The 27,887-nt window shown below is 45.1% G+C and overlaps 21 non-coding genes across 21 annotated transcripts; all 21 read right to left on the reverse strand.

The window, feature by feature from the left end:
* Positions 1–672: 672 nt before the first annotated feature.
* Positions 673–863, reverse strand: LOC141218419 (U2 spliceosomal RNA). Its single transcript, XR_012287134.1, has one exon. It is a non-coding gene; the product is annotated as a U2 spliceosomal RNA (small nuclear RNA).
* A 1,122-nt stretch (positions 864–1,985) lies between these two features.
* LOC141218430 (U2 spliceosomal RNA) lies at positions 1,986–2,176 on the reverse strand. Its single transcript, XR_012287135.1, has one exon. It is a non-coding gene; the product is annotated as a U2 spliceosomal RNA (small nuclear RNA).
* Positions 2,177–3,295: 1,119 nt separating this feature from the next.
* On the reverse strand, positions 3,296–3,486 carry LOC141218438 (U2 spliceosomal RNA). Its single transcript, XR_012287136.1, has one exon. It is a non-coding gene; the product is annotated as a U2 spliceosomal RNA (small nuclear RNA).
* Positions 3,487–4,607: 1,121 nt separating this feature from the next.
* On the reverse strand, positions 4,608–4,798 carry LOC141218439 (U2 spliceosomal RNA). Its single transcript, XR_012287137.1, has one exon. It is a non-coding gene; the product is annotated as a U2 spliceosomal RNA (small nuclear RNA).
* A 1,120-nt stretch (positions 4,799–5,918) lies between these two features.
* On the reverse strand, positions 5,919–6,109 carry LOC141218440 (U2 spliceosomal RNA). Its single transcript, XR_012287138.1, has one exon. It is a non-coding gene; the product is annotated as a U2 spliceosomal RNA (small nuclear RNA).
* Positions 6,110–7,229: 1,120 nt separating this feature from the next.
* Positions 7,230–7,420, reverse strand: LOC141218441 (U2 spliceosomal RNA). The gene has a single exon (XR_012287139.1). It is a non-coding gene; the product is annotated as a U2 spliceosomal RNA (small nuclear RNA).
* A 1,119-nt stretch (positions 7,421–8,539) lies between these two features.
* On the reverse strand, positions 8,540–8,730 carry LOC141218443 (U2 spliceosomal RNA). Its single transcript, XR_012287141.1, has one exon. It is a non-coding gene; the product is annotated as a U2 spliceosomal RNA (small nuclear RNA).
* Positions 8,731–9,850: 1,120 nt separating this feature from the next.
* LOC141218444 (U2 spliceosomal RNA) lies at positions 9,851–10,041 on the reverse strand. The gene has a single exon (XR_012287142.1). It is a non-coding gene; the product is annotated as a U2 spliceosomal RNA (small nuclear RNA).
* Positions 10,042–11,160: 1,119 nt separating this feature from the next.
* LOC141218445 (U2 spliceosomal RNA) lies at positions 11,161–11,351 on the reverse strand. Its single transcript, XR_012287143.1, has one exon. It is a non-coding gene; the product is annotated as a U2 spliceosomal RNA (small nuclear RNA).
* A 1,120-nt stretch (positions 11,352–12,471) lies between these two features.
* On the reverse strand, positions 12,472–12,662 carry LOC141218446 (U2 spliceosomal RNA). Its single transcript, XR_012287144.1, has one exon. It is a non-coding gene; the product is annotated as a U2 spliceosomal RNA (small nuclear RNA).
* A 1,120-nt stretch (positions 12,663–13,782) lies between these two features.
* On the reverse strand, positions 13,783–13,973 carry LOC141218448 (U2 spliceosomal RNA). The gene has a single exon (XR_012287145.1). It is a non-coding gene; the product is annotated as a U2 spliceosomal RNA (small nuclear RNA).
* Positions 13,974–15,093: 1,120 nt separating this feature from the next.
* LOC141218449 (U2 spliceosomal RNA) lies at positions 15,094–15,284 on the reverse strand. Its single transcript, XR_012287146.1, has one exon. It is a non-coding gene; the product is annotated as a U2 spliceosomal RNA (small nuclear RNA).
* Positions 15,285–16,407: 1,123 nt separating this feature from the next.
* Positions 16,408–16,598, reverse strand: LOC141218450 (U2 spliceosomal RNA). Its single transcript, XR_012287147.1, has one exon. It is a non-coding gene; the product is annotated as a U2 spliceosomal RNA (small nuclear RNA).
* Positions 16,599–17,718: 1,120 nt separating this feature from the next.
* LOC141218451 (U2 spliceosomal RNA) lies at positions 17,719–17,909 on the reverse strand. The gene has a single exon (XR_012287148.1). It is a non-coding gene; the product is annotated as a U2 spliceosomal RNA (small nuclear RNA).
* Positions 17,910–19,025: 1,116 nt separating this feature from the next.
* On the reverse strand, positions 19,026–19,216 carry LOC141218452 (U2 spliceosomal RNA). The gene has a single exon (XR_012287149.1). It is a non-coding gene; the product is annotated as a U2 spliceosomal RNA (small nuclear RNA).
* A 1,122-nt stretch (positions 19,217–20,338) lies between these two features.
* LOC141218453 (U2 spliceosomal RNA) lies at positions 20,339–20,529 on the reverse strand. The gene has a single exon (XR_012287150.1). It is a non-coding gene; the product is annotated as a U2 spliceosomal RNA (small nuclear RNA).
* A 1,122-nt stretch (positions 20,530–21,651) lies between these two features.
* Positions 21,652–21,842, reverse strand: LOC141218455 (U2 spliceosomal RNA). Its single transcript, XR_012287152.1, has one exon. It is a non-coding gene; the product is annotated as a U2 spliceosomal RNA (small nuclear RNA).
* Positions 21,843–22,965: 1,123 nt separating this feature from the next.
* Positions 22,966–23,156, reverse strand: LOC141218456 (U2 spliceosomal RNA). The gene has a single exon (XR_012287153.1). It is a non-coding gene; the product is annotated as a U2 spliceosomal RNA (small nuclear RNA).
* Positions 23,157–24,279: 1,123 nt separating this feature from the next.
* On the reverse strand, positions 24,280–24,470 carry LOC141218244 (U2 spliceosomal RNA). The gene has a single exon (XR_012286997.1). It is a non-coding gene; the product is annotated as a U2 spliceosomal RNA (small nuclear RNA).
* A 1,124-nt stretch (positions 24,471–25,594) lies between these two features.
* Positions 25,595–25,785, reverse strand: LOC141218457 (U2 spliceosomal RNA). Its single transcript, XR_012287154.1, has one exon. It is a non-coding gene; the product is annotated as a U2 spliceosomal RNA (small nuclear RNA).
* A 1,122-nt stretch (positions 25,786–26,907) lies between these two features.
* Positions 26,908–27,098, reverse strand: LOC141218458 (U2 spliceosomal RNA). The gene has a single exon (XR_012287155.1). It is a non-coding gene; the product is annotated as a U2 spliceosomal RNA (small nuclear RNA).
* Positions 27,099–27,887: the final 789 nt, after the last annotated feature.

Below are 27,887 nucleotides of genomic sequence, written 5' to 3' on the forward strand. Positions count from 1 at the left end.
ACTGCAGGCGGGATACCTGGATGGCTGAATGTCACTGAGAAGCTCACAGAGACCGCCATAAGCAACAGTTTAAAAGAATGCCACAGACTAATCAACCAAACTTTTTGGGTTGGTTTCTCTTTTATAGTCTGCAGGCATTAAATGAAAGAAGTCAGTGTTCCAGCAGAGGGAGACAACGTTTCAGAAAAGGCATTGTAGCAAACCAAAAAAGAAATTTTAAGCGCAGCAGAGTAACCAGCTCACATACCTGTTAGCTCAGGTGAGTTTAAAAGGCTGCTGTTGATAACAAGGGCATTTGCTAAATAGATGGTGTGTGTGCAACAATATACTGAAAGGTCAATTATATTGTGCAGCTTATCTCACCACCTGTAGTTATTTAGGTGAAAGCTCCAAAATGCTTGCCTAATATGTCTGTTTATCCAAAAGGAAGTATAGAGGGAGAGCTAGATAGATAGCATTGCATTACATTACATTACATGGCAATGCAATGCACAGTTGCTGAAGTTGAACCAAAATGAGCTTGTCATCTGGCTTCTGCAACTTTTAACATGAAAAATCCAATGAGGAGAAGAAAAGCAAAGCCAAAGAGTCCATCCCAAAATCCGACAAACAAGCAAAATGAACAAAAAGCATTGAATTCAATTCTTTCTGATTTTAGAAACTGCATTAAAGAAGGGGTGCACCGGTCCTGGAGATACTGCAATACCAGGTCAATGCGTGGAGTGGACAGAGCAAGCTCTTTTTCCATCTCCCTGTTCTAAAAATCCATTTAATATATGGTCCCCAGATAGGGGACGTATCAGATATTAAACTGATAAGAACAGATACTACACTTGATCTTAGCCAAAAGGCCGAGAAGCGATAACCAGAATTGGTTTCCGACTACGGTGCCACCCAAGGATTCTGAAAAGTCCATTTGTGGAGATGGCCACCTGGACTCCCGTTAAGAAGACATGCTGTCAACCTCTAGATCCCTCACATGCCTGCACTTTTCGGCTTGCTGCTGCTGCAATCCACGCGTTTTAGATCTGCATAACTCCACCTCTTTTAGCACAGTACCCTCAACCCCCGGCTGTTCCCACCCGCCTCAACACCGTTGGAAGGGAGGAGAACCAATTAAGGCGGGGGGGGGGGGGTGGAACGAGCAGCTCTCTACCCTTAGCAGGAGGGTTGCTGATTAATTACCTCTCCTGCTGCTGCTGCTGCTGGCTGTCCAGCAGCAGACTGAAGGTGGCTGCTGCTGTGCGCAGGTATATAAAGGCTCAGAGCCTATTATGACACGCGCAGCCAGCGTTCCATTGCCACATTCCGTCTACTGCAGGCGGGATACCTGGATGGCTGAATGTCACTGAGAAGCTCACAGAGACTGCCATAAGCAACAGTTTAAAAGAATGCCACAGACTAATCAACCAAACTTTTTGGGTTGGTTTCTCTTTTATAGTCTGCAGGCATTAAATGAAAGAAGTCAGTGTTCCAGCAGAGGGAGACAACGTTTCAGAAAAGGCATTGTAGCAAACCAAAAAAGAAATTTTAAGCGCAGCAGAGTAACCAGCTCACATACCTGTTAGCTCAGGTGAGTTTAAAAGGCTGCTGTTGATAACAAGGGCATTTGCTAAATAGATGGTGTGTGTGCAACAATATACTGAAAGGTCAATTATATTGTGCAGCTTATCTCACCACCTGTAGTTATTTAGGTGAAAGCTCCAAAATGCTTGCCTAATATGTCTGTTTATCCAAAAGGAAGTATAGAGGGAGAGCTAGATAGATAGCATTGCATTACATTACATTACATGGCAATGCAATGCACAGTTGCTGAAGTTGAACCAAAATTAGCTTGTCATCTGGCTTCTGCAACTTTTAACATGAAAAATCCAATGAGGAGAAGAAAAGCAAAGCCAAAGAGTCCATCCCAAAATCCGACAAACAAGCAAAATGAACAAAAGCATTGAATTCAATTCTTTCTGATTTTAGAAACTGCATTAAAGAAGGGGTGCACCGGTCCTGGAGATACTGCAATACCAGGTCAATGCGTGGAGTGGACAGAGCAAGCTCTTTTTCCATCTCCCTGTTCTAAAAATCCATTTAATATATGGTCCCCAGATAGGGGACGTATCAGATATTAAACTGATAAGAACAGATACTACACTTGATCTTAGCCAAAAGGCCGAGAAGCGATAACCAGAATTGGTTTCCGACTACGGTGCCACCCAAGGATTCTGAAAAGTCCATTTGTGGAGATGGCCACCTGGACTCCCGTTAAGAAGACATGCTGTCAACCTCTAGATCCCTCACATGCCTGCACTTTTCGGCTTGCTGCTGCTGCAATCCACGCGTTTTAGATCTGCATAACTCCACCTCTTTTAGCACAGTACCCTCAACCCCCGGCTGTTCCCACCCGCCTCAACACCGTTGGAAGGGAGGAGAACCAATTAAGGCGGGGGGGGGTGGAACGAGCAGCTGTCTACCCTTAGCAGGAGGGTTGCTGATTAATTACCTCTCCTGCTGCTGCTGCTGCTGGCTGTCCAGCAGCAGACTGAAGGTGGCTGCTGCTGTGCGCAGGTATATAAAGGCTCAGAGCCTATTATGACACGCGCAGCCAGCGTTCCATTGCCACATTCCGTCTACTGCAGGCGGGATACCTGGATGGCTGAATGTCACTGAGAAGCTCACAGAGACCGCCATAAGCAACAGTTTAAAAGAATGCCACAGACTAATCAACCAAACTTTTTGGGTTGGTTTCTCTTTTATAGTCTGCAGGCATTAAATGAAAGAAGTCAGTGTTCCAGCAGAGGGAGACAACGTTTCAGAAAAGGCATTGTAGCAAACCAAAAAAGAAATTTTAAGCGCAGCAGAGTAACCAGCTCACATACCTGTTAGCTCAGGTGAGTTTAAAAGGCTGCTGTTGATAACAAGGGCATTTGCTAAATAGATGGTGTGTGTGCAACAATATACTGAAAGGTCAATTATATTGTGCAGCTTGTCTCACCACCTGTAGTTATTTAGGTGAAAGCTCCAAAATGCTTGCCTAATATGTCTGTTTATCCAAAAGGAAGTATAGAGGGAGAGCTAGATAGATAGCATTGCATTACATTACATTACATGGCAATGCAATGCACAGTTGCTGAAGTTGAACCAAAATGAGCTTGTCATCTGGCTTCTGCAACTTTTAACATGAAAAATCCAATGAGGAGAAGAAAAGCAAAGCCAAAGAGTCCATCCCAAAATCCGACAAACAAGCAAAATGAACAAAAAGCATTGAATTCAATTCTTTCTGATTTTAGAAACTGCATTAAAGAAGGGGTGCACCGGTCCTGGAGATACTGCAATACCAGGTCAATGCGTGGAGTGGACAGAGCAAGCTCTTTTTCCATCTCCCTGTTCTAAAAATCCATTTAATATATGGTCCCCAGATAGGGGACGTATCAGATATTAAACTGATAAGAACAGATACTACACTTGATCTTAGCCAAAAGGCCGAGAAGCGATAACCAGAATTGGTTTCCGACTACGGTGCCACCCAAGGATTCTGAAAAGTCCATTTGTGGAGATGGCCACCTGGACTCCCGTTAAGAAGACATGCTGTCAACCTCTAGATCCCTCACATGCCTGCACTTTTCGGCTTGCTGCTGCTGCAATCCACGCGTTTTAGATCTGCATAACTCCACCTCTTTTAGCACAGTACCCTCAACCCCCGGCTGTTCCCACCCGCCTCAACACCGTTGGAAGGGAGGAGAACCAATTAAGGCGGGGGGGGGGGTGGAACGAGCAGCTGTCTACCCTTAGCAGGAGGGTTGCTGATTAATTACCTCTCCTGCTGCTGCTGCTGCTGGCTGTCCAGCAGCAGACTGAAGGTGGCTGCTGCTGTGCGCAGGTATATAAAGGCTCAGAGCCTATTATGACACGCGCAGCCAGCGTTCCATTGCCACATTCCGCCTACTGCAAGCGGGATACCTGGATGGCTGAATGTCACTGAGAAGCTCACAGAGACCGCCATAAGCAACAGTTTAAAAGAATGCCACAGACTAATCAACCAAACTTTTTGGGTTGGTTTCTCTTTTATAGTCTGCAGGCATTAAATGAAAGAAGTCAGTGTTCCAGCAGAGGGAGACAACGTTTCAGAAAAGGCATTGTAGCAAACCAAAAAAGAAATTTTAAGCGCAGCAGAGTAACCAGCTCACATACCTGTTAGCTCAGGTGAGTTTAAAAGGCTGCTGTTGATAACAAGGGCATTTGCTAAATAGATGGTGTGTGTGCAACAATATACTGAAAGGTCAATTATATTGTGCAGCTTATCTCACCACCTGTAGTTATTTAGGTGAAAGCTCCAAAATGCTTGCCTAATATGTCTGTTTATCCAAAAGGAAGTATAGAGGGAGAGCTAGATAGATAGCATTGCATTACATTACATTACATGGCAATGCAATGCACAGTTGCTGAAGTTGAACCAAAATGAGCTTGTCATCTGGCTTCTGCAACTTTTAACATGAAAAATCCAATGAGGAGAAGAAAAGCAAAGCCAAAGAGTCCATCCCAAAATCCGACAAACAAGCAAAATGAACAAAAAGCATTGAATTCAATTCTTTCTGATTTTAGAAACTGCATTAAAGAAGGGGTGCACCGGTCCTGGAGATACTGCAATACCAGGTCAATGCGTGGAGTGGACAGAGCAAGCTCTTTTTCCATCTCCCTGTTCTAAAAATCCATTTAATATATGGTCCCCAGATAGGGGACGTATCAGATATTAAACTGATAAGAACAGATACTACACTTGATCTTAGCCAAAAGGCCGAGAAGCGATAACCAGAATTGGTTTCCGACTACGGTGCCACCCAAGGATTCTGAAAAGTCCATTTGTGGAGATGGCCACCTGGACTCCCGTTAAGAAGACATGCTGTCAACCTCTAGATCCCTCACATGCCTGCACTTTTCGGCTTGCTGCTGCTGCAATCCACGCGTTTTAGATCTGCATAACTCCACCTCTTTTAGCACAGTACCCTCAACCCCCGGCTGTTCCCACCCGCCTCAACACCGTTGGAAGGGAGGAGAACCAATTAAGGCGGGGGGGGGGTGGAACGAGCAGCTGTCTACCCTTAGCAGGAGGGTTGCTGATTAATTACCTCTCCTGCTGCTGCTGCTGCTGGCTGTCCAGCAGCAGACTGAAGGTGGCTGCTGCTGTGCGCAGATATATAAAGGCTCAGAGCCTATTATGACACGCGCAGCCAGCGTTCCATTGCCACATTCCGTCTACTGCAGGCGGGATACCTGGATGGCTGAATGTCACTGAGAAGCTCACAGAGACCGCCATAAGCAACAGTTTAAAAGAATGCCACAGACTAATCAACCAAACTTTTTGGGTTGGTTTCTCTTTTATAGTCTGCAGGCATTAAATGAAAGAAGTCAGTGTTCCAGCAGAGGGAGACAACGTTTCAGAAAAGGCATTGTAGCAAACCAAAAAACAAATTTTAAGCGCAGCAGAGTAACCAGCTCACATACCTGTTAGCTCAGGTGAGTTTAAAAGGCTGCTGTTGATAACAAGGGCATTTGCTAAATAGATGGTGTGTGTGCAACAATATACTGAAAGGTCAATTATATTGTGCAGCTTGTCTCACCACCTGTAGTTATTTAGGTGAAAGCTCCAAAATGCTTGCCTAATATGTCTGTTTATCCAAAAGGAAGTATAGAGGGAGAGCTAGATAGATAGCATTGCATTACATTACATTACATGGCAATGCAATGCACAGTTGCTGAAGTTGAACCAAAATGAGCTTGTCATCTGGCTTCTGCAACTTTTAACATGAAAAATCCAATGAGGAGAAGAAAAGCAAAGCCAAAGAGTCCATCCCAAAATCCGACAAACAAGCAAAATGAACAAAAAGCATTGAATTCAATTCTTTCTGATTTTAGAAACTGCATTAAAGAAGGGGTGCACCGGTCCTGGAGATACTGCAATACCAGGTCAATGCGTGGAGTGGACAGAGCAAGCTCTTTTTCCATCTCCCTGTTCTAAAAATCCATTTAATATATGGTCCCCAGATAGGGGACGTATCAGATATTAAACTGATAAGAACAGATACTACACTTGATCTTAGCCAAAAGGCCGAGAAGCGATAACCAGAATTGGTTTCCGACTACGGTGCCACCCAAGGATTCTGAAAAGTCCATTTGTGGAGATGGCCACCTGGACTCCCGTTAAGAAGACATGCTGTCAACCTCTAGATCCCTCACATGCCTGCACTTTTCGGCTTGCTGCTGCTGCAATCCACGCGTTTTAGATCTGCATAACTCCACCTCTTTTAGCACAGTACCCTCAACCCCCGACTGTTCCCACCCGCCTCAACACCGTTGGAAGGGAGGAGAACCAATTAAGGCGGGGGGGGGGTGGAACGAGCAGCTGTCTACCCTTAGCAGGAGGGTTGCTGATTAATTACCTCTCCTGCTGCTGCTGCTGCTGGCTGTCCAGCAGCAGACTGAAGGTGGCTGCTGCTGTGCGCAGGTATATAAAGGCTCAGAGCCTATTATGACACGCGCAGCCAGCGTTCCATTGCCACATTCCGTCTACTGCAGGCGGGATACCTGGATGGCTGAATGTCACTGAGAAGCTCACAGAGACCGCCATAAGCAACAGTTTAAAAGAATGCCACAGACTAATCAACCAAACTTTTTGGGTTGGTTTCTCTTTTATAGTCTGCAGGCATTAAATGAAAGAAGTCAGTGTTCCAGCAGAGGGAGACAACGTTTCAGAAAAGGCATTGTAGCAAACCAAAAAAGAAATTTTAAGCGCAGCAGAGTAACCAGCTCACATACCTGTTAGCTCAGGTGAGTTTAAAAGGCTGCTGTTGATAACAAGGGCATTTGCTAAATAGATGGTGTGTGTGCAACAATATACTGAAAGGTCAATTATATTGTGCAGCTTATCTCACCACCTGTAGTTATTTAGGTGAAAGCTCCAAAATGCTTGCCTAATATGTCTGTTTATCCAAAAGGAAGTATAGAGGGAGAGCTAGATAGATAGCATTGCATTACATTACATTACATGGCAATGCAATGCACAGTTGCTGAAGTTGAACCAAAATGAGCTTGTCATCTGGCTTCTGCAACTTTTAACATGAAAAATCCAATGAGGAGAAGAAAAGCAAAGCCAAAGAGTCCATCCCAAAATCCGACAAACAAGCAAAATGAACAAAAAGCATTGAATTCAATTCTTTCTGATTTTAGAAACTGCATTAAAGAAGGGGTGCACCGGTCCTGGAGATACTGCAATACCAGGTCAATGCGTGGAGTGGACAGAGCAAGCTCTTTTTCCATCTCCCTGTTCTAAAAATCCATTTAATATATGGTCCCCAGATAGGGGACGTATCAGATATTAAACTGATAAGAACAGATACTACACTTGATCTTAGCCAAAAGGCCGAGAAGCGATAACCAGAATTGGTTTCCGACTACGGTGCCACCCAAGGATTCTGAAAAGTCCATTTGTGGAGATGGCCACCTGGACTCCCGTTAAGAAGACATGCTGTCAACCTCTAGATCCCTCACATGCCTGCACTTTTCGGCTTGCTGCTGCTGCAATCCACGCGTTTTAGATCTGCATAACTCCACCTCTTTTAGCACAGTACCCTCAACCCCCGGCTGTTCCCACCCGCCTCAACACCGTTGGAAGGGAGGAGAACCAATTAAGGCGGGGGGGGGTGGAACGAGCAGCTGTCTACCCTTAGCAGGAGGGTTGCTGATTAATTACCTCTCCTGCTGCTGCTGCAGCTGGCTGTCCAGCAGCAGACTGAAGGTGGCTGCTGCTGTGCGCAGGTATATAAAGGCTCAGAGCCTATTATGACACGCGCAGCCAGCGTTCCATTGCCACATTCCGTCTACTGCAGGCGGGATACCTGGATGGCTGAATGTCACTGAGAAGCTCACAGAGACCGCCATAAGCAACAGTTTAAAAGAATGCCACAGACTAATCAACCAAACTTTTTGGGTTGGTTTCTCTTTTATAGTCTGCAGGCATTAAATGAAAGAAGTCAGTGTTCCAGCAGAGGGAGACAACGTTTCAGAAAAGGCATTGTAGCAAACCAAAAAAGAAATTTTAAGCGCAGCAGAGTAACCAGCTCACATACCTGTTAGCTCAGGTGAGTTTAAAAGGCTGCTGTTGATAACAAGGGCATTTGCTAAATAGATGGTGTGTGTGCAACAATATACTGAAAGGTCAATTATATTGTGCAGCTTATCTCACCACCTGTAGTTATTTAGGTGAAAGCTCCAAAATGCTTGCCTAATATGTCTGTTTATCCAAAAGGAAGTATAGAGGGAGAGCTAGATAGATAGCATTGCATTACATTACATTACATGGCAATGCAATGCACAGTTGCTGAAGTTGAACCAAAATGAGCTTGTCATCTGGCTTCTGCAACTTTTAACATGAAAAATCCAATGAGGAGAAGAAAAGCAAAGCCAAAGAGTCCATCCCAAAATCCGACAAACAAGCAAAATGAACAAAAAGCATTGAATTCAATTCTTTCTGATTTTAGAAACTGCATTAAAGAAGGGGTGCACCGGTCCTGGAGATACTGCAATACCAGGTCAATGCGTGGAGTGGACAGAGCAAGCTCTTTTTCCATCTCCCTGTTCTAAAAATCCATTTAATATATGGTCCCCAGATAGGGGACGTATCAGATATTAAACTGATAAGAACAGATACTACACTTGATCTTAGCCAAAAGGCCGAGAAGCGATAACCAGAATTGGTTTCCGACTACGGTGCCACCCAAGGATTCTGAAAAGTCCATTTGTGGAGATGGCCACCTGGACTCCCGTTAAGAAGACATGCTGTCAACCTCTAGATCCCTCACATGCCTGCACTTTTCGGCTTGCTGCTGCTGCAATCCACGCGTTTTAGATCTGCATAACTCCACCTCTTTTAGCACAGTACCCTCAACCCCCGGCTGTTCCCACCCGCCTCAACACCGTTGGAAGGGAGGAGAACCAATTAAGGCGGGGGGGGGGTGGAACGAGCAGCTGTCTACCCTTAGCAGGAGGGTTGCTGATTAATTACCTCTCCTGCTGCTGCTGCTGCTGGCTGTCCAGCAGCAGACTGAAGGTGGCTGCTGCTGTGCGCAGGTATATAAAGGCTCAGAGCCTATTATGACACGCGCAGCCAGCGTTCCATTGCCACATTCCGCCTACTGCAAGCGGGATACCTGGATGGCTGAATGTCACTGAGAAGCTCACAGAGACCGCCATAAGCAACAGTTTAAAAGAATGCCACAGACTAATCAACCAAACTTTTTGGGTTGGTTTCTCTTTTATAGTCTGCAGGCATTAAATGAAAGAAGTCAGTGTTCCAGCAGAGGGAGACAACGTTTCAGAAAAGGCATTGTAGCAAACCAAAAAAGAAATTTTAAGCGCAGCAGAGTAACCAGCTCACATACCTGTTAGCTCAGGTGAGTTTAAAAGGCTGCTGTTGATAACAAGGGCATTTGCTAAATAGATGGTGTGTGTGCAACAATATACTGAAAGGTCAATTATATTGTGCAGCTTATCTCACCACCTGTAGTTATTTAGGTGAAAGCTCCAAAATGCTTGCCTAATATGTCTGTTTATCCAAAAGGAAGTATAGAGGGAGAGCTAGATAGATAGCATTGCATTACATTACATTACATGGCAATGCAATGCACAGTTGCTGAAGTTGAACCAAAATGAGCTTGTCATCTGGCTTCTGCAACTTTTAACATGAAAAATCCAATGAGGAGAAGAAAAGCAAAGCCAAAGAGTCCATCCCAAAATCCGACAAACAAGCAAAATGAACAAAAAGCATTGAATTCAATTCTTTCTGATTTTAGAAACTGCATTAAAGAAGGGGTGCACCGGTCCTGGAGATACTGCAATACCAGGTCAATGCGTGGAGTGGACAGAGCAAGCTCTTTTTCCATCTCCCTGTTCTAAAAATCCATTTAATATATGGTCCCCAGATAGGGGACGTATCAGATATTAAACTGATAAGAACAGATACTACACTTGATCTTAGCCAAAAGGCCGAGAAGCGATAACCAGAATTGGTTTCCGACTACGGTGCCACCCAAGGATTCTGAAAAGTCCATTTGTGGAGATGGCCACCTGGACTCCCGTTAAGAAGACATGCTGTCAACCTCTAGATCCCTCACATGCCTGCACTTTTCGGCTTGCTGCTGCTGCAATCCACGCGTTTTAGATCTGCATAACTCCACCTCTTTTAGCACAGTACCCTCAACCCCCGGCTGTTCCCACCCGCCTCAACACCGTTGGAAGGGAGGAGAACCAATTAAGGCGGGGGGGGGTGGAACGAGCAGCTGTCTACCCTTAGCAGGAGGGTTGCTGATTAATTACCTCTCCTGCTGCTGCTGCTGCTGGCTGTCCAGCAGCAGACTGAAGGTGGCTGCTGCTGTGCGCAGATATATAAAGGCTCAGAGCCTATTATGACACGCGCAGCCAGCGTTCCATTGCCACATTCCGTCTACTGCAGGCGGGATACCTGGATGGCTGAATGTCACTGAGAAGCTCACAGAGACCGCCATAAGCAACAGTTTAAAAGAATGCCACAGACTAATCAACCAAACTTTTTGGGTTGGTTTCTCTTTTATAGTCTGCAGGCATTAAATGAAAGAAGTCAGTGTTCCAGCAGAGGGAGACAACGTTTCAGAAAAGGCATTGTAGCAAACCAAAAAACAAATTTTAAGCGCAGCAGAGTAACCAGCTCACATACCTGTTAGCTCAGGTGAGTTTAAAAGGCTGCTGTTGATAACAAGGGCATTTGCTAAATAGATGGTGTGTGTGCAACAATATACTGAAAGGTCAATTATATTGTGCAGCTTGTCTCACCACCTGTAGTTATTTAGGTGAAAGCTCCAAAATGCTTGCCTAATATGTCTGTTTATCCAAAAGGAAGTATAGAGGGAGAGCTAGATAGATAGCATTGCATTACATTACATTACATGGCAATGCAATGCACAGTTGCTGAAGTTGAACCAAAATGAGCTTGTCATCTGGCTTCTGCAACTTTTAACATGAAAAATCCAATGAGGAGAAGAAAAGCAAAGCCAAAGAGTCCATCCCAAAATCCGACAAACAAGCAAAATGAACAAAAAGCATTGAATTCAATTCTTTCTGATTTTAGAAACTGCATTAAAGAAGGGGTGCACCGGTCCTGGAGATACTGCAATACCAGGTCAATGCGTGGAGTGGACAGAGCAAGCTCTTTTTCCATCTCCCTGTTCTAAAAATCCATTTAATATATGGTCCCCAGATAGGGGACGTATCAGATATTAAACTGATAAGAACAGATACTACACTTGATCTTAGCCAAAAGGCCGAGAAGCGATAACCAGAATTGGTTTCCGACTACGGTGCCACCCAAGGATTCTGAAAAGTCCATTTGTGGAGATGGCCACCTGGACTCCCGTTAAGAAGACATGCTGTCAACCTCTAGATCCCTCACATGCCTGCACTTTTCGGCTTGCTGCTGCTGCAATCCACGCGTTTTAGATCTGCATAACTCCACCTCTTTTAGCACAGTACCCTCAACCCCCGACTGTTCCCACCCGCCTCAACACCGTTGGAAGGGAGGAGAACCAATTAAGGCGGGGGGGGGGTGGAACGAGCAGCTGTCTACCCTTAGCAGGAGGGTTGCTGATTAATTACCTCTCCTGCTGCTGCTGCTGCTGGCTGTCCAGCAGCAGACTGAAGGTGGCTGCTGCTGTGCGCAGGTATATAAAGGCTCAGAGCCTATTATGACACGCGCAGCCAGCGTTCCATTGCCACATTCCGTCTACTGCAGGCGGGATACCTGGATGGCTGAATGTCACTGAGAAGCTCACAGAGACCGCCATAAGCAACAGTTTAAAAGAATGCCACAGACTAATCAACCAAACTTTTTGGGTTGGTTTCTCTTTTATAGTCTGCAGGCATTAAATGAAAGAAGTCAGTGTTCCAGCAGAGGGAGACAACGTTTCAGAAAAGGCATTGTAGCAAACCAAAAAAGAAATTTTAAGCGCAGCAGAGTAACCAGCTCACATACCTGTTAGCTCAGGTGAGTTTAAAAGGCTGCTGTTGATAACAAGGGCATTTGCTAAATAGATGGTGTGTGTGCAACAATATACTGAAAGGTCAATTATATTGTGCAGCTTATCTCACCACCTGTAGTTATTTAGGTGAAAGCTCCAAAATGCTTGCCTAATATGTCTGTTTATCCAAAAGGAAGTATAGAGGGAGAGCTAGATAGATAGCATTGCATTACATTACATTACATGGCAATGCAATGCACAGTTGCTGAAGTTGAACCAAAATGAGCTTGTCATCTGGCTTCTGCAACTTTTAACATGAAAAATCCAATGAGGAGAAGAAAAGCAAAGCCAAAGAGTCCATCCCAAAATCCGACAAACAAGCAAAATGAACAAAAAGCATTGAATTCAATTCTTTCTGATTTTAGAAACTGCATTAAAGAAGGGGTGCACCGGTCCTGGAGATACTGCAATACCAGGTCAATGCGTGGAGTGGACAGAGCAAGCTCTTTTTCCATCTCCCTGTTCTAAAAATCCATTTAATATATGGTCCCCAGATAGGGGACGTATCAGATATTAAACTGATAAGAACAGATACTACACTTGATCTTAGCCAAAAGGCCGAGAAGCGATAACCAGAATTGGTTTCCGACTACGGTGCCACCCAAGGATTCTGAAAAGTCCATTTGTGGAGATGGCCACCTGGACTCCCGTTAAGAAGACATGCTGTCAACCTCTAGATCCCTCACATGCCTGCACTTTTCGGCTTGCTGCTGCTGCAATCCACGCGTTTTAGATCTGCATAACTCCACCTCTTTTAGCACAGTACCCTCAACCCCCGGCTGTTCCCACCCGCCTCAACACCGTTGGAAGGGAGGAGAACCAATTAAGGCGGGGGGGGGGTGGAACGAGCAGCTGTCTACCCTTAGCAGGAGGGTTGCTGATTAATTACCTCTCCTGCTGCTGCTGCAGCTGGCTGTCCAGCAGCAGACTGAAGGTGGCTGCTGCTGTGCGCAGGTATATAAAGGCTCAGAGCCTATTATGACACGCGCAGCCAGCGTTCCATTGCCACATTCCGTCTACTGCAGGCGGGATACCTGGATGGCTGAATGTCACTGAGAAGCTCACAGAGACCGCCATAAGCAACAGTTTAAAAGAATGCCACAGACTAATCAACCAAACTTTTTGGGTTGGTTTCTCTTTTATAGTCTGCAGGCATTAAATGAAAGAAGTCAGTGTTCCAGCAGAGGGAGACAACGTTTCAGAAAAGGCATTGTAGCAAACCAAAAAAGAAATTTTAAGCGCAGCAGAGTAACCAGCTCACATACCTGTTAGCTCAGGTGAGTTTAAAAGGCTGCTGTTGATAACAAGGGCATTTGCTAAATAGATGGTGTGTGTGCAACAATATACTGAAAGGTCAATTATATTGTGCAGCTTATCTCACCACCTGTAGTTATTTAGGTGAAAGCTCCAAAATGCTTGCCTAATATGTCTGTTTATCCAAAAGGAAGTATAGAGGGAGAGCTAGATAGATAGCATTGCATTACATTACATTACATGGCAATGCAATGCACAGTTGCTGAAGTTGAACCAAAATGAGCTTGTCATCTGGCTTCTGCAACTTTTAACATGAAAAATCCAATGAGGAGAAGAAAAGCAAAGCCAAAGAGTCCATCCCAAAATCCGACAAACAAGCAAAATGAACAAAAAGCATTGAATTCAATTCTTTCTGATTTTAGAAACTGCATTAAAGAAGGGGTGCACCGGTCCTGGAGATACTGCAATACCAGGTCAATGCGTGGAGTGGACAGAGCAAGCTCTTTTTCCATCTCCCTGTTCTAAAAATCCATTTAATATATGGTCCCCAGATAGGGGACGTATCAGATATTAAACTGATAAGAACAGATACTACACTTGATCTTAGCCAAAAGGCCGAGAAGCGATAACCAGAATTGGTTTCCGACTACGGTGCCACCCAAGGATTCTGAAAAGTCCATTTGTGGAGATGGCCACCTGGACTCCCGTTAAGAAGACATGCTGTCAACCTCTAGATCCCTCACATGCCTGAACTTTTCGGCTTGCTGCTGCTGCAATCCACGCGTTTTAGATCTGCATAACTCCACCTCTTTTAGCACAGTACCCTCAACCCCCGGCTGTTCCCACCCGCCTCAACACCGTTGGAAGGGAGGAGAACCAATTAAGGCGGGGGGGGGGGTGGAACGAGCAGCTGTCTACCCTTAGCAGGAGGGTTGCTGATTAATTACCTCTCCTGCTGCTGCTGCTGCTGGCTGTCCAGCAGCAGACTGAAGGTGGCTGCTGCTGTGCGCAGGTATATAAAGGCTCAGAGCCTATTATGACACGCGCAGCCAGCGTTCCATTGCCACATTCCGTCTACTGCAGGCGGGATACCTGGATGGCTGAATGTCACTGAGAAGCTCACAGAGACCGCCATAAGCAACAGTTTAAAAGAATGCCACAGACTAATCAACCAAACTTTTTGGGTTGGTTTCTCTTTATAGTCTGCAGGCATTAAATGAAAGAAGTCAGTGTTCCAGCAGAGGGAGACAACGTTTCAGAAAAGGCATTGTAGCAAACCAAAAAAGAAATTTTAAGCGCAGCAGAGTAACCAGCTCACATACCTGTTAGCTCAGGTGAGTTTAAAAGGCTGCTGTTGATAACAAGGGCATTTGCTAAATAGATGGTGTGTGTGCAACAATATACTGAAAGGTCAATTATATTGTGCAGCTTATCTCACCACCTGTAGTTATTTAGGTGAAAGCTCCAAAATGCTTGCCTAATATGTCTGTTTATCCAAAAGGAAGTATAGAGGGAGAGCTAGATAGATAGCATTGCATTACATTACATTACATGGCAATGCAATGCACAGTTGCTGAAGTTGAACCAAAATGAGCTTGTCATCTGGCTTCTGCAACTTTTAACATGAAAAATCCAATGAGGAGAAGAAAAGCAAAGCCAAAGAGTCCATCCCAAAATCCGACAAACAAGCAAAATGAACAAAAAGCATTGAATTCAATTCTTTCTGATTTTAGAAACTGCATTAAAGAAGGGGTGCACCGGTCCTGGAGATACTGCAATACCAGGTCAATGCGTGGAGTGGACAGAGCAAGCTCTTTTTCCATCTCCCTGTTCTAAAAATCCATTTAATATATGGTCCCCAGATAGGGGACGTATCAGATATTAAACTGATAAGAACAGATACTACACTTGATCTTAGCCAAAAGGCCGAGAAGCGATAACCAGAATTGGTTTCCGACTACGGTGCCACCCAAGGATTCTGAAAAGTCCATTTGTGGAGATGGCCACCTGGACTCCCGTTAAGAAGACATGCTGTCAACCTCTAGATCCCTCACATGTCTGCACTTTTCGGCTTGCTGCTGCTGCAATCCACGCGTTTTAGATCTGCATAACTCCACCTCTTTTAGCACAGTACCCTCAACCCCCGGCTGTTCCCACCCGCCTCAACACCGTTGGAAGGGAGGAGAACCAATTAAGGCGGGGGGGGGGGGGTGGAACGAGCAGCTGTCTACCCTTAGCAGGAGGGTTGCTGATTAATTACCTCTCCTGCTGCTGCTGCTGCTGGCTGTCCAGCAGCAGACTGAAGGTGGCTGCTGCTGTGCGCAGGTATATAAAGGCTCAGAGCCTATTATGACACGCGCAGCCAGCGTTCCATTGCCACATTCCGTCTACTGCAGGCGGGATACCTGGATGGCTGAATGTCACTGAGAAGCTCACAGAGACCGCCATAAGCAACAGTTTAAAAGAATGCCACAGACTAATCAACCAAACTTTTTGGGTTGGTTTCTCTTTTATAGTCTGCAGGCATTAAATGAAAGAAGTCAGTGTTCCAGCAGAGGGAGACAACGTTTCAGAAAAGGCATTGTAGCAAACCAAAAAAGAAATTTTAAGCGCAGCAGAGTAACCAGCTCACATACCTGTTAGCTCAGGTGAGTTTAAAAGGCTGCTGTTGATAACAAGGGCATTTGCTAAATAGATGGTGTGTGTGCAACAATATACTGAAAGGTCAATTATATTGTGCAGCTTATCTCACCACCTGTAGTTATTTAGGTGAAAGCTCCAAAATGCTTGCCTAATATGTCTGTTTATCCAAAAGGAAGTATAGAGGGAGAGCTAGATAGATAGCATTGCATTACATTACATTACATGGCAATGCAATGCACAGTTGCTGAAGTTGAACCAAAATGAGCTTGTCATCTGGCTTCTGCAACTTTTAACATGAAAAATCCAATGAGGAGAAGAAAAGCAAAGCCAAAGAGTCCATCCCAAAATCCGACAAACAAGCAAAATGAACAAAAAGCATTGAATTCAATTCTTTCTGATTTTAGAAACTGCATTAAAGAAGGGGTGCACCGGTCCTGGAGATACTGCAATACCAGGTCAATGCGTGGAGTGGACAGAGCAAGCTCTTTTTCCATCTCCCTGTTCTAAAAATCCATTTAATATATGGTCCCCAGATAGGGGACGTATCAGATATTAAACTGATAAGAACAGATACTACACTTGATCTTAGCCAAAAGGCCGAGAAGCGATAACCAGAATTGGTTTCCGACTACGGTGCCACCCAAGGATTCTGAAAAGTCCATTTGTGGAGATGGCCACCTGGACTCCCGTTAAGAAGACATGCTGTCAACCTCTAGATCCCTCACATGCCTGCACTTTTCGGCTTGCTGCTGCTGCAATCCACGCGTTTTAGATCTGCATAACTCCACCTCTTTTAGCACAGTACCCTCAACCCCCGGCTGTTCCCACCCGCCTCAACACCGTTGGAAGGGAGGAGAACCAATTAAGGCGGGGGGGGGGTGGAACGAGCAGCTGTCTACCCTTAGCAGGAGGGTTGCTGATTAATTACCTCTCCTGCTGCTGCTGCTGCTGGCTGTCCAGCAGCAGACTGAAGGTGGCTGCTGCTGTGCGCAGGTATATAAAGGCTCAGAGCCTATTATGACACGCGCAGCCAGCGTTCCATTGCCACATTCCGTCTACTGCAGGCGGGATACCTGGATGGCTGAATGTCACTGAGAAGCTCACAGAGACCGCCATAAGCAACAGTTTAAAAGAATGCCACAGACTAATCAACCAAACTTTTTGGGTTGGTTTCTCTTTTATAGTCTGCAGGCATTAAATGAAAGAAGTCAGTGTTCCAGCAGAGGGAGACAACGTTTCAGAAAAGGCATTGTAGCAAACCAAAAAAGAAATTTTAAGCGCAGCAGAGTAACCAGCTCACATACCTGTTAGCTCAGGTGAGTTTAAAAGGCTGCTGTTGATAACAAGGGCATTTGCTAAATAGATGGTGTGTGTGCAACAATATACTGAAAGGTCAATTATATTGTGCAGCTTATCTCACCACCTGTAGTTATTTAGGTGAAAGCTCCAAAATGCTTGCCTAATATGTCTGTTTATCCAAAAGGAAGTATAGAGGGAGAGCTAGATAGATAGCATTGCATTACATTACATTACATGGCAATGCAATGCACAGTTGCTGAAGTTGAACCAAAATGAGCTTGTCATCTGGCTTCTGCAACTTTTAACATGAAAAATCCAATGAGGAGAAGAAAAGCAAAGCCAAAGAGTCCATCCCAAAATCCGACAAACAAGCAAAATGAACAAAAAGCATTGAATTCAATTCTTTCTGATTTTAGAAACTGCATTAAAGAAGGGGTGCACCGGTCCTGGAGATACTGCAATACCAGGTCAATGCGTGGAGTGGACAGAGCAAGCTCTTTTTCCATCTCCCTGTTCTAAAAATCCATTTAATATATGGTCCCCAGATAGGGGACGTATCAGATATTAAACTGATAAGAACAGATACTACACTTGATCTTAGCCAAAAGGCCGAGAAGCGATAACCAGAATTGGTTTCCGACTACGGTGCCACCCAAGGATTCTGAAAAGTCCATTTGTGGAGATGGCCACCTGGACTCCCGTTAAGAAGACATGCTGTCAACCTCTAGATCCCTCACATGCCTGCACTTTTCGGCTTGCTGCTGCTGCAATCCACGCGTTTTAGATCTGCATAACTCCACCTCTTTTAGCACAGTACCCTCAACCCCCGGCTATTCCCACCCGCCTCAACACCGTTGGAAGGGAGGAGAACCAATTAAGGCGGGGGGGGGTGGAACGAGCAGCTGTCTACCCTTAGCAGGAGGGTTGCTGATTAATTACCTCTCCTGCTGCTGCTGCTGGCTGTCCAGCAGCAGACTGAAGGTGGCTGCTGCTGTGCGCAGGTATATAAAGGCTCAGAGCCTATTATGACACGCGCAGCCAGCGTTCCATTGCCACATTCCGTCTACTGCAGGCGGGATACCTGGATGGCTGAATGTCACTGAGAAGCTCACAGAGACCGCCATAAGCAACAGTTTAAAAGAATGCCACAGACTAATCAACCAAACTTTTTGGGTTGGTTTCTCTTTTATAGTCTGCAGGCATTAAATGAAAGAAGTCAGTGTTCCAGCAGAGGGAGACAACGTTTCAGAAAAGGCATTGTAGCAAACCAAAAAAGAAATTTTAAGCGCAGCAGAGTAACCAGCTCACATACCTGTTAGCTCAGGTGAGTTTAAAAGGCTGCTGTTGATAACAAGGGCATTTGCTAAATAGATGGTGTGTGTGCAACAATATACTGAAAGGTCAATTATATTGTGCAGCTTATCTCACCACCTGTAGTTATTTAGGTGAAAGCTCCAAAATGCTTGCCTAATATGTCTGTTTATCCAAAAGGAAGTATAGAGGGAGAGCTAGATAGATAGCATTGCATTACATTACATTACATGGCAATGCAATGCACAGTTGCTGAAGTTGAACCAAAATGAGCTTGTCATCTGGCTTCTGCAACTTTTAACATGAAAAATCCAATGAGGAGAAGAAAAGCAAAGCCAAAGAGTCCATCCCAAAATCCGACAAACAAGCAAAATGAACAAAAAGCATTGAATTCAATTCTTTCTGATTTTAGAAACTGCATTAAAGAAGGGGTGCACCGGTCCTGGAGATACTGCAATACCAGGTCAATGCGTGGAGTGGACAGAGCAAGCTCTTTTTCCATCTCCCTGTTCTAAAAATCCATTTAATATATGGTCCCCAGATAGGGGACGTATCAGATATTAAACTGATAAGAACAGATACTACACTTGATCTTAGCCAAAAGGCCGAGAAGCGATAACCAGAATTGGTTTCCGACTACGGTGCCACCCAAGGATTCTGAAAAGTCCATTTGTGGAGATGGCCACCTGGACTCCCGTTAAGAAGACATGCTGTCAACCTCTAGATCCCTCACATGCCTGAACTTTTCGGCTTGCTGCTGCTGCAATCCACGCGTTTTAGATCTGCATAACTCCACCTCTTTTAGCACAGTACCCTCAACCCCCGGCTGTTCCCACCCGCCTCAACACCGTTGGAAGGGAGGAGAACCAATTAAGGCGGGGGGGGGGGGTGGAACGAGCAGCTGTCTACCCTTAGCAGGAGGGTTGCTGATTAATTACCTCTCCTGCTGCTGCTGCTGCTGGCTGTCCAGCAGCAGACTGAAGGTGGCTGCTGCTGTGCGCAGGTATATAAAGGCTCAGAGCCTATTATGACACGCGCAGCCAGCGTTCCATTGCCACATTCCGTCTACTGCAGGCGGGATACCTGGATGGCTGAATGTCACTGAGAAGCTCACAGAGACCGCCATAAGCAACAGTTTAAAAGAATGCCACAGACTAATCAACCAAACTTTTTGGGTTGGTTTCTCTTTTATAGTCTGCAGGCATTAAATGAAAGAAGTCAGTGTTCCAGCAGAGGGAGACAACGTTTCAGAAAAGGCATTGTAGCAAACCAAAAAAGAAATTTTAAGCGCAGCAGAGTAACCAGCTCACATACCTGTTAGCTCAGGTGAGTTTAAAAGGCTGCTGTTGATAACAAGGGCATTTGCTAAATAGATGGTGTGTGTGCAACAATATACTGAAAGGTCAATTATATTGTGCAGCTTATCTCACCACCTGTAGTTATTTAGGTGAAAGCTCCAAAATGCTTGCCTAATATGTCTGTTTATCCAAAAGGAAGTATAGAGGGAGAGCTAGATAGATAGCATTGCATTACATTACATTACATGGCAATGCAATGCACAGTTGCTGAAGTTGAACCAAAATGAGCTTGTCATCTGGCTTCTGCAACTTTTAACATGAAAAATCCAATGAGGAGAAGAAAAGCAAAGCCAAAGAGTCCATCCCAAAATCCGACAAACAAGCAAAATGAACAAAAAGCATTGAATTCAATTCTTTCTGATTTTAGAAACTGCATTAAAGAAGGGGTGCACCGGTCCTGGAGATACTGCAATACCAGGTCAATGCGTGGAGTGGACAGAGCAAGCTCTTTTTCCATCTCCCTGTTCTAAAAATCCATTTAATATATGGTCCCCAGATAGGGGACGTATCAGATATTAAACTGATAAGAACAGATACTACACTTGATCTTAGCCAAAAGGCCGAGAAGCGATAACCAGAATTGGTTTCCGACTACGGTGCCACCCAAGGATTCTGAAAAGTCCATTTGTGGAGATGGCCACCTGGACTCACGTTAAGAAGACATGCTGTCAACCTCTAGATCCCTCACATGCCTGCACTTTTCGGCTTGCTGCTGCTGCAATCCACGCGTTTTAGATCTGCATAACTCCACCTCTTTTAGCACAGTACCCTCAACCCCCGGCTGTTCCCACCCGCCTCAACACCGTTGGAAGGGAGGAGAACCAATTAAGGTGGGGGGGGGGGGTGGAACGAGCAGCTGTCTACCCTTAGCAGGAGGGTTGCTGATTAATTACCTCTCCTGCTGCTGCTGCTGCTGGCTGTCCAGCAGCAGACTGAAGGTGGCTGCTGCTGTGCGCAGGTATATAAAGGCTCAGAGCCTATTATGACACGCGCAGCCAGCGTTCCATTGCCACATTCCGTCTACTGCAGGCGGGATACCTGGATGGCTGAATGTCACTGAGAAGCTCACAGAGACCGCCATAAGCAACAGTTTAAAAGAATGCCACAGACTAATCAACCAAACTTTTTGGGTTGGTTTCTCTTTTATAGTCTGCAGGCATTAAATGAAAGAAGTCAGTGTTCCAGCAGAGGGAGACAACGTTTCAGAAAAGGCATTGTAGCAAACCAAAAAAGAAATTTTAAGCGCAGCAGAGTAACCAGCTCACATACCTGTTAGCTCAGGTGAGTTTAAAAGGCTGCTGTTGATAACAAGGGCATTTGCTAAATAGATGGTGTGTGTGCAACAATATACTGAAAGGTCAATTATATTGTGCAGCTTATCACACCACCTGTAGTTATTTAGGTGAAAGCTCCAAAATGCTTGCCTAATATGTCTGTTTATCCAAAAGGAAGTATAGAGGGAGAGCTAGATAGATAGCATTGCATTACATTACATTACATGGCAATGCAATGCACAGTTGCTGAAGTTGAACCAAAATGAGCTTGTCATCTGGCTTCTGCAACTTTTAACATGAAAAATCCAATGAGGAGAATTAAAGCAAAGCCAAAGAGTCCATCCCAAAATCCGACAAACAAGCAAAATGAACAAAAAGCATTGAATTCAATTCTTTCTGATTTTAGAAACTGCATTAAAGAAGGGGTGCACCGGTCCTGGAGATACTGCAATACCAGGTCAATGCGTGGAGTGGACAGAGCAAGCTCTTTTTCCATCTCCCTGTTCTAAAAATCCATTTAATATATGGTCCCCAGATAGGGGACGTATCAGATATTAAACTGATAAGAACAGATACTACACTTGATCTTAGCCAAAAGGCCGAGAAGCGATAACCAGAATTGGTTTCCGACTACGGTGCCACCCAAGGATTCTGAAAAGTCCATTTGTGGAGATGGCCACCTGGACTCCCGTTAAGAAGACATGCTGTCAACCTCTAGATCCCTCACATGCCTGCACTTTTCGGCTTGCTGCTGCTGCAATCCACGCGTTTTAGATCTGCATAACTCCACCTCTTTTAGCACAGTACCCTCAACCCCCGGCTGTTCCCACCCGCCTCAACACCGTTGGAAGGGAGGAGAACCAATTAAGGCGGGGGGGGGGGGGTGGAACGAGCAGCTGTCTACCCTTAGCAGGAGGGTTGCTGATTAATTACCTCTCCTGCTGCTGCTGCTGCTGGCTGTCCAGCAGCAGACTGAAGGTGGCTGCTGCTGTGCGCAGGTATATAAAGGCTCAGAGCCTATTATGACACGCGCAGCCAGCGTTCCATTGCCACATTCCGTCTACTGCAGGCGGGATACCTGGATGGCTGAATGTCACTGAGAAGCTCACAGAGACCGCCATAAGCAACAGTTTAAAAGAATGCCACAGACTAATCAACCAAACTTTTTGGGTTGGTTTCTCTTTTATAGTCTGCAGGCATTAAATGAAAGAAGTCAGTGTTCCAGCAGAGGGAGACAACGTTTCAGAAAAGGCATTGTAGCAAACCAAAAAAGAAATTTTAAGCGCAGCAGAGTAACCAGCTCACATACCTGTTAGCTCAGGTGAGTTTAAAAGGCTGCTGTTGATAACAAGGGCATTTGCTAAATAGATGGTGTGTGTGCAACAATATACTGAAAGGTCAATTATATTGTGCAGCTTATCTCACCACCTGTAGTTATTTAGGTGAAAGCTCCAAAATGCTTGCCTAATATGTCTGTTTATCCAAAAGGAAGTATAGAGGGAGAGCTAGATAGATAGCATTGCATTACATTACATTACATGGCAATGCAATGCACAGTTGCTGAAGTTGAACCAAAATGAGCTTGTCATCTGGCTTCTGCAACTTTTAACATGAAAAATCCAATGAGGAGAAGAAAAGCAAAGCCAAAGAGTCCATCCCAAAATCCGACAAACAAGCAAAATGAACAAAAAGCATTGAATTCAATTCTTTCTGATTTTAGAAACTGAATTAAAGAAGGGGTGCACCGGTCCTGGAGATACTGCAATACCAGGTCAATGCGTGGAGTGGACAGAGCAAGCTCTTTTTCCATCTCCCTGTTCTAAAAATCCATTTAATATATGGTCCCCAGATAGGGGACGTATCAGATATTAAACTGATAAGAACAGATACTACACTTGATCTTAGCCAAAAGGCCGAGAAGCGATAACCAGAATTGGTTTCCGACTACGGTGCCACCCAAGGATTCTGAAAAGTCCATTTGTGGAGATGGCCACCTGGACTCCCGTTAAGAAGACATGCTGTCAACCTCTAGATCCCTCACATGCCTGCACTTTTCGGCTTGCTGCTGCTGCAATCCACGTGTTTTAGATCTGCATAACTCCACCTCTTTTAGCACAGTACCCTCAACCCCCGGCTGTTCCCACCCGCCTCAACACCGTTGGAAGGGAGGAGAACCAATTAAGGCGGGGGGGGGGGGGTGGAACGAGCAGCTGTCTACCCTTAGCAGGAGGGTTGCTGATTAATTACCTCTCCTGCTGCTGCTGCTGCTGGCTGTCCAGCAGCAGACTGAAGGTGGCTGCTGCTGTGCGCAGGTATATAAAGGCTCAGAGCCTATTATGACACGCGCAGCCAGCGTTCCATTGCCACATTCCGTCTACTGCAGGCGGGATACCTGGATGGCTGAATGTCACTGAGAAGCTCACAGAGACCGCCATAAGCAACAGTTTAAAAGAATGCCACAGACTAATCAACCAAACTTTTTGGGTTGGTTTCTCTTTTATAGTCTGCAGGCATTAAATGAAAGAAGTCAGTGTTCCAGCAGAGGGAGACAACGTTTCAGAAAAGGCATTGTAGCAAACCAAAAAAGAAATTTTAAGCGCAGCAGAGTAACCAGCTCACATACCTGTTAGCTCAGGTGAGTTTAAAAGGCTGCTGTTGATAACAAGGGCATTTGCTAAATAGATGGTGTGTGTGCAACAATATACTGAAAGGTCAATTATATTGTGCAGCTTATCTCACCACCTGTAGTTATTTAGGTGAAAGCTCCAAAATGCTTGCCTAATATGTCTGTTTATCCAAAAGGAAGTATAGAGGGAGAGCTAGATAGATAGCATTGCATTACATTACATTACATGGCAATGCAATGCACAGTTGCTGAAGTTGAACCAAAATGAGCTTGTCATCTGGCTTCTGCAACTTTTAACATGAAAAATCCAATGAGGAGAAGAAAAGCAAAGCCAAAGAGTCCATCCCAAAATCCGACAAACAAGCAAAATGAACAAAAAGCATTGAATTCAATTCTTTCTGATTTTAGAAACTGCATTAAAGAAGGGGTGCACCGGTCCTGGAGATACTGCAATACCAGGTCAATGCGTGGAGTGGACAGAGCAAGCTCTTTTTCCATCTCCCTGTTCTAAAAATCCATTTAATATATGGTCCCCAGATAGGGGACGTGTCAGATATTAAACTGATAAGAACAGATACTACACTTGATCTTAGCCAAAAGGCCGAGAAGCGATAACCAGAATTGGTTTCCGACTACGGTGCCACCCAAGGATTCTGAAAAGTCCATTTGTGGAGATGGCCACCTGGACTCCCGTTAAGAAGACATGCTGTCAACCTCTAGATCCCTCACATGCCTGCACTTTTCGGCTTGCTGCTGCTGCAATCCACGCGTTTTAGATCTGCATAACTCCACCTCTTTTAGCACAGTACCCTCAACCCCCGGCTGTTCCCACCCGTCTCAACACCGTTGGAAGGGAGGAGAACCAATTAAGGCGGGGGGGGGGGGGGTGGAACGAGCAGCTGTCTAGCCTTAGCAGGAGGGTTGCTGATTAATTACCTCTCCTGCTGCTGCTGCTGCTGGCTGTCCAGCAGCAGACTGAAGGTGGCTGCTGCTGTGCGCAGGTATATAAAGGCTCAGAGCCTATTATGACACGCGCAGCCAGCGTTCCATTGCCACATTCCGTCTACTGCAGGCGGGATACCTGGATGGCTGAATGTCACTGAGAAGCTCACAGAGACCGCCATAAGCAACAGTTTAAAAGAATGCCACAGACTAATCAACCAAACTTTTTGGGTTGGTTTCTCTTTTATAGTCTGCAGGCATTAAATGAAAGAAGTCAGTGTTCCAGCAGAGGGAGACAACGTTTCAGAAAAGGCATTGTAGCAAACCAAAAAAGAAATTTTAAGCGCAGCAGAGTAACCAGCTCACATACCTGTTAGCTCAGGTGAGTTTAAAAGGCTGCTGTTGATAACAAGGGCATTTGCTAAATAGATGGTGTGTGTGCAACAATATACTGAAAGGTCAATTATATTGTGCAGCTTATCTCACCACCTGCAGTTATTTAGGTGAAAGCTCCAAAATGCTTGCCTAATATGTCTGTTTATCCAAAAGGAAGTATAGAGGGAGAGCTAGATAGATAGCATTGCATTACATTACATTACATGGCAATGCAATGCACAGTTGCTGAAGTTGAACCAAAATGAGCTTGTCATCTGGCTTCTGCAACTTTTAACATGAAAAATCCAATGAGGAGAAGAAAAGCAAAGCCAAAGAGTCCATCCCAAAATCCGACAAACAAGCAAAATGAACAAAAAGCATTGAATTCAATTCTTTCTGATTTTAGAAACTGCATTAAAGAAGGGGTGCACCGGTCCTGGAGATACTGCAATACCAGGTCAATGCGTGGAGTGGACAGAGCAAGCTCTTTTTCCATCTCCCTGTTCTAAAAATCCATTTAATATATGGTCCCCAGATAGGGGACGTATCAGATATTAAACTGATAAGAACAGATACTACACTTGATCTTAGCCAAAAGGCCGAGAAGCGATAACCAGAATTGGTTTCCGACTACGGTGCCACCCAAGGATTCTGAAAAGTCCATTTGTGGAGATGGCCACCTGGACTCCCGTTAAGAAGACATGCTGTCAACCTCTAGATCCCTCACATGCCTGCACTTTTCGGCTTGCTGCTGCTGCAATCCACGCGTTTTAGATCTGCATAACTCCACCTCTTTTAGCACAGTACCCTCAACCCCCGGCTGTTCCCACCCGCCTCAACACCGTTGGAAGGGAGGAGAACCAATTAAGGCGGGGGGGGGGGGTGGAACGAGCAGCTGTCTACCCTTAGCAGGAGGGTTGCTGATTAATTACCTCTCCTGCTGCTGCTGCTGCTGGCTGTCCAGCAGCAGACTGAAGGTGGCTGCTGCTGTGCGCAGGTATATAAAGGCTCAGAGCCTATTATGACACGCGCAGCCAGCGTTCCATTGCCACATTCCGTCTACTGCAGGCGGGATACCTGGATGGCTGAATGTCACTGAGAAGCTCACAGAGACCGCCATAAGCAACAGTTTAAAAGAATGCCACAGACTAATCAACCAAACTTTTTGGGTTGGTTTCTCTTTTATAGTCTGCAGGCATTAAATGAAAGAAGTCAGTGTTCCAGCAGAGGGAGACAACGTTTCAGAAAAGGCATTGTAGCAAACCAAAAAAGAAATTTTACGCGCAGCAGAGTAACCAGCTCACATACCTGTTAGCTCAGGTGAGTTTAAAAGGCTGCTGTTGATAACAAGGGCATTTGCTAAATAGATGGTGTGTGTGCAACAATATACTGAAAGGTCAATTATATTGTGCAGCTTATCTCACCACCTGTAGTTATTTAGGTGAAAGCTCCAAAATGCTTGCCTAATATGTCTGTTTATCCAAAAGGAAGTATAGAGGGAGAGCTAGATAGATAGCATTGCATTACATTACATTACATGGCAATGCAATGCACAGTTGCTGAAGTTGAACCAAAATGAGCTTGTCATCTGGCTTCTGCAACTTTTAACATGAAAAATCCAATGAGGAGAAGAAAAGCAAAGCCAAAGAGTCCATCCCAAAATCCGACAAACAAGCAAAATGAACAGAAAGCATTGAATTCAATTCTTTCTGATTTTAGAAACTGCATTAAAGAAGGGGTGCACCGGTCCTGGAGATACTGCAATACCAGGTCAATGCGTGGAGTGGACAGAGCAAGCTCTTTTTCCATCTCCCTGTTCTAAAAATCCATTTAATATATGGTCCCCAGATAGGGGACGTATCAGATATTAAACTGATAAGAACAGATACTACACTTGATCTTAGCCAAAAGGCCGAGAAGCGATAACCAGAATTGGTTTCCGACTACGGTGCCACCCAAGGATTCTGAAAAGTCCATTTGTGGAGATGGCCACCTGGACTCCCGTTAAGAAGACATGCTGTCAACCTCTAGATCCCTCACATGCCTGCACTTTTCGGCTTGCTGCTGCTGCAATCCACGCGTTTTAGATCTGCATAACTCCACCTCTTTTAGCACAGTACCCTCAACCCCCGGCTGTTCCCACCCGCCTCAACACCGTTGGAAGGGAGGAGAACCAATTAAGGCGGGGGGGGGGGTGGAACGAGCAGCTGTCTACCCTTAGCAGGAGGGTTGCTGATTAATTACCTCTCCTGCTGCTGCTGCTGCTGGCTGTCCAGCAGCAGACTGAAGGTGGCTGCTGCTGTGCGCAGGTATATAAAGGCTCAGAGCCTATCATGACACGCGCAGCCAGCGTTCCATTGCCACATTCCGTCTACTGCAGGCGGGATACCTGGATGGCTGAATGTCACTGAGAAGCTCACAGAGACCGCCATAAGCAACAGTTTAAAAGAATGCCACAGACTAATCAACCAAACTTTTTGGGTTGGTTTCTCTTTTATAGTCTGCAGGCATTAAATGAAAGAAGTCAGTGTTCCAGCAGAGGGAGACAACGTTTCAGAAAAGGCATTGTAGCAAACCAAAAAAGAAATTTTAAGCGCAGCAGAGTAACCAGCTCACATACCTGTTAGCTCAGGTGAGTTTAAAAGGCTGCTGTTGATAACAAGGGCATTTGCTAAATAGATGGTGTGTGTGCAACAATATACTGAAAGGTCAA

The sequence above is a fragment of the Phyllobates terribilis genome, unplaced genomic scaffold, assembly GCF_046119375.1.
Source record: "Phyllobates terribilis strain yellow unplaced genomic scaffold, ASM4611937v1 Scaffold_249__1_contigs__length_2872098, whole genome shotgun sequence".
Classification (NCBI taxonomy): Eukaryota; Metazoa; Chordata; class Amphibia; order Anura; family Dendrobatidae; genus Phyllobates; species Phyllobates terribilis.